Genomic DNA, 5000 nt, shown 5'->3' with positions numbered 1-5000 from the left:
TCGGGCGGTGGCCAGATGAGATCATTAAGAGAAGCTTGTCATTTCCTATGCCCACACCCAATGATTAAGCAATCTCCTCATCGTTGCTTTATAAGCGGTTCGCCAGACAAAGTTTCTGCCAGACGGGATTTTCATTTTTACAACTGAGGCATGGACGATATTTCTTCCGATGAAGCCAACAGCCCACTACAGAGTTGGTAAGTTTGTGTATGCTTTTCTCTTTGAACGATGAAGCAAATGATTATTAATTAAATCATGATAATTCTGATATATATATATATATATATATATATTTTTTCCCTGACAGGGCATTGGAAGAAATTGAGTTCACATATCACGACGTGGTTCATGAAATTAATACTCTTATTGAAGAGATCAATGATTTTAGAAGAGAATTGAAAGACATTTTCAATGAGTGGCATGAAGTCTTATCACGTCCTCTCATCTCGAAGGAATTAAACCAATGGTGAGACACGTGTGTGCCTCTCTCTCTGTCTGTCTTTCTACCTACCTCTCTCTGCTCTTATTGAAGAGGCCAATGATTTATAATGACTGGTCTCTGATCTCGAATGAATTAAGCCAATGGTGAGGCACGTGTGTGTGTGTCTATGTGTGTGTGTATGTGTGTGTGTGTGCGTGTGTGTGTGTGTGTGTGTGTGTGTGTGTGTGTGTGTTGCTTTCCCTGTCTGTCTCTTCATCTATACCCTTGACTTATTATTTTTTTTTTCAGCACTATCGCACAACATCAGCTGTTGAAGCAATCTTGTACAACACATGATTTTCTGGAGGTAAATATTTCTGAATTATTATTAATATCACTCGTACAACACATGATTTTCTGGAGGTAAATATTTCTGAATTATTATTAATATCACTCTCTCTTTAGAATGTCGCCTTATGTTGGTTGCATCATTAGTTTGGACGTGGTTTTGTCAGTACACTGGAATTCATTTTATTGACCTTGAAAGGATGACAGGCTCCTGGTGTGTTAATTCAGTGGTCAACGAGGCTTATTCATATTACCATGTAATTATCTTTATAGAACCTAATTATTATCCACTTTTTGTTTCAAAACAGAATATGGTGTCTGAGTTTCGAAATCACAAGATATCTGAAGAAGATTGCTGGGAAAGATTGTACATTCTCGCAAATGAATATTTAATATTTTCAATATTAATAAATTATATTTGTTTTGTTTACAATTACTTGATTCTGAATTACAAGAAAAGAATAAAAGAGATGTAAAGGGTGGGGGTAGGTGCGCTCCCCAATGACCCATCACCCCCTCATCCCATCCCTCCCCTCCCCATGTGTGTGTGTGGGGAAGGGTGGGGGTGGGATTAAGGAGGTGGTGGGTCAAAGGTGGGGGCGCACAGGGGGGATGAGGGGGGTGGGGCTTGTGTGGGCGGGGCCTGTGTGGGCGGGGCTTCGGTGGGGGCTTGTGTGGGTGGGGTGTGTGTGGGAGGGGCTTGTGTGGGCGGGGTGTGTGTGTGGGCGGGGTTTATGTGGGTGGACCTTGTGTGGGAGGGGTTTATGTGGACAGGGTTTATGTGTGTGGAGTTTTTGTGTGGAGCTTGTGTAGGCAGGGCTTATGTGGGAGGGGTTTATGTGGGCAGGGTTTATATGGGCAGGGGTTTATGTGGGTGGAGCTTGTGTGGGAGGGGTGAATGTGGATGAGGCTTATGTGGATGAGGTTTGTGTGGATAAATGGATGGGTGGAGAGATGGGGGGATGGGTGGATGAGTGGAGCTTGTGTGGATGGGTGGATAATTTTTTAATTAAATAAACATGTTGTGTGTGTGGGGAACTAATTAACTAATCACTAATTATGTGAATATGATGAATATGGGTGGAGCTTGTGTGGGGTTTGTGTGTGTGGAGCTTGTGTGGAGTTTTTGTGTGGAGTTTTTGTGTGGAGGTTGTGTGGAGCTTGTGTGGGGTTTGTGTGGGGTTTGTGTGGGCGGGGCTTCGGTGGGAGGGGCGTGTGTGGGCGGAGTCAAAAAGGGGCGGAGTCAAAAAATTTCAATTTATTGGAGCTTGTGGGGGGGGGTGTGGTGGGGTTTGTGTGGGGTTTGTGTGGGCGGGGCTTGTGTGGGCGGGGGCTTGTGTGGGTGGAGCCAAAAAGGGGCGGAGTCAAAAAATTTCAATTTATCTTTGTCTTTTGTAATTCCTGTGAATAAAATGAACCTAAAATCTCTTCCCCTTCCAAATCATATATCTTATAAGTCCAAGGAACCGTATCTATTACATCAACAATTTTAAAAAGCTCGTTGGTCCATCTTTTCGTATAACCTTTTTCAAAATGAGATTTCCACCTATATATTCTTACGATATCACCAACTTTGAACTTAGGTTTTCTGACATTAATCTCTTTTTCATATTTTAATTTTGTAAATGTTTCTGATGGTTTCATATTTGTTGCCGTGTGAATCGTGTCATTATACTTATCCACAATATCCTGAATAAAAGATGACCATTGTTGTGAACCGAGTTGTGTGAATTTTTTATATAGTCTCTCTTTTAAGGTACGATTAAAACGTTCAACAACAACTGCCTTCCCTTCATTAAAGGTACTGTATAATGTAATACTGTTATTTTTTAGAAAATTCATAAATGTCTTGTTATAAAACTCCCTACCCTCATCAGTCCACAATTTTTTAGGTTTTCTCTTACTTTTATTAAATATCTTTTGGAAGGCTAACATAAGAGTATTACCTGTTTTGTTTTTTTAATGGTACAACCCACGCATATCTACTCCTCAAATCAATAACGGTTAAAGCATACTTGTACCCCTTATCATTATTGAGTTCAATCAAATCAGCAGACCAGATATAATCTACTTCCTTGGAATAAACTTTCCTTCTCTGAAACTTTGTGAATATTGGTTTATGTAATTCATCAGCTAATTGCTCTTCAGTCTTAATAACATCATTAGAGCCTATAAGTTTTTTGAATTTCCAAGTCCAAGTTTCAATTTAGCACTGATCATCTTCTTCACAATGAACCGATCAACTTTTTCTCTCAAGGTTGGATTTTGTATCAGAGACAAATTATACAACATTTCTCTATCGGCTTCATGCTTTTCTTGCAACGTTGTGGTATTCCCATAATCAATATCGTGTCTCATGCACACTTCATCAACTCTATTGATAGGCTTACTCCAGGATTTAGGATTGTCTGCCTCATCTAATCTTTTATCCAAGTTTGTGCCTGGGCCACAGAATGAATACCCTGGAAGATGTAATTCCCCTGGTATTCCAGTAGTTGTAAATTTACTTCCTGATAAAAACTTTTGGATATCTCCTCCTAGTTTGTGTTGGGAGATAAATTGATTTTTTTTTGAACCACACACCGAACATATACCTTTTTGTATAACCCTGTTATTTTTACTTTTAATATATGAAATATTTTTAGTATTAGTTTTCTTTTTACATTTGAGACAATAACTCATTTATTTATGAGAAAAATTCCTGCAGAGTGCAAAAACCTTTTTAGTTTCCAACATGCACATTTGAATCTTAATTTTTAAAACATAAAGAATCCTTAGAAATGCCTTCACTCTCTCCTCCATTTATTTAAGAAAAAAAAAAAATGAAAACTTGAATTAAAATCCATATCTTGTCGATGCTAATAGTCTTGTCGAAAGTATTGCAAATAGACTTGTCAATTCTTTCTTTTCCTCCTCGGTGGGTTGAGTTATTTTCTGTAATACCCTTAATCTTTTTTTAATCTCACTGGTTTCCATATTTTGATATTTATTTTGTCTCGCTCTTTCCTCCCTCTCCTCCTTCTCTCTCTTCTCTTTTTCCTCCTTCTCTTTCTTCTCCCTCTCCTCCCTCTCCTTCTCTTTCTTCTCCCTCTCCTCCCTCTCTCTCTTCTCTCTCTCCTCCCTCTCTCTCTTCTCTCTTTCCTCCCTCTCTCTCTTCTCCCTCTCCTCCTTCTCTCTCTTCTCTTTTTCCTCCTTCTCTTTCTTCTCCCTCTTCTCCTTTTCCTCCTCTTCCCTCTCTTCTTCAACTCCTTCCTCATCCCTTACTATCCTTGAATCGCATACACCCCATAGAATATTATACATAAATTCATCAGGATTTCTTGTTATTCCTGGATCCAAAATAATTTTTTACAACAGGAAACCAATAAAATTTCTTTTGAATTTCTAAAAGAGCCTTACCTTTTCTTAACTTTATAATTTTTCATTATTTAACATTCTAATTAAATCTAAAGTTGTCGGTTTATCAACATCAGCATAATGCCAATCTTTTATTGAAAATACCTCATTCTTATGTTGTAGAACATATTTATTAAAATACCGAATACCCTTTTCTTGAAGGTATGCTTGGACACAGAAATGATAATTTTCTTGAAGCCTTCTTGCTGTCATTTATGTATTAGAAATATATGTTAGAACAATATTATGGCACGAAACACCTCCCCATCTTCCCATAGTTAAATCATTTTGTATTTCCTTACTTATTATATATAATCCTGTTTTTTTCTGTTTTCATGAGATAAACAAGGGCAAAACCATTATTATATTTACCCTTATTAAATTCTTTTATTTGTTGTTTACTAATCGTAGCCCCACAAAACTCATTCTCGATACCAAGTGGATAATATTCTTCCTTACGAGACTGATTTAATTGTTCCAGGTCTTCGAGGTTAATTTTAAATGACTAATTATACCCTAAATCATTCATATCATACCCCCATTGTTCTATTCTCATACAAACGATACGCCCTTCTTTATAAAAATTTATTTTAATTCGAACTGTGAATTCTGTCTGACCTGGAGATAATATCAACACTTCTGTATCTTTGGAATACACGGCCGTTTTATTTAAGGATATATATTGTGATAAATCGCTTAATCTCACCAAGTCATTCGCGTCAGTCGGGCTTGGATAATTTTTTAATTTATAAGCATTTTTCATGTTAATATTTTTGGTTATATTATATTTATGTCGTTCAGCCTGTGCCTTTGTGTAATAATTTGATAAATCAAT

General features: G+C 37.4%; 1 long non-coding RNA gene across 1 annotated transcript; it reads left to right on the top strand.

The window, feature by feature from the left end:
- The first annotated feature begins 23 nt into the window (after nucleotides 1–23).
- LOC147006848 (uncharacterized) lies at nucleotides 24–1233 on the top strand. The gene is made up of 3 exons (XR_015054568.1): nucleotides 24–466; nucleotides 731–788; nucleotides 1078–1233. It is a non-coding gene; the product is annotated as an uncharacterized LOC147006848 (long non-coding RNA).
- Nucleotides 1234–5000: the final 3767 nt, after the last annotated feature.

The sequence above is a fragment of the Eptatretus burgeri genome, unplaced genomic scaffold, assembly GCF_056783735.1.
Source record: "Eptatretus burgeri isolate ZD-2024b unplaced genomic scaffold, Ebu_testis_v1 Ebu_testis_scaffold_1789, whole genome shotgun sequence".
NCBI classification, from domain to species: Eukaryota; Metazoa; Chordata; class Myxini; order Myxiniformes; family Myxinidae; genus Eptatretus; species Eptatretus burgeri.
The sequence above is the reverse complement of the archived record's forward strand: the minus strand, read 5'-3'. Positions and strand labels throughout refer to the sequence as shown.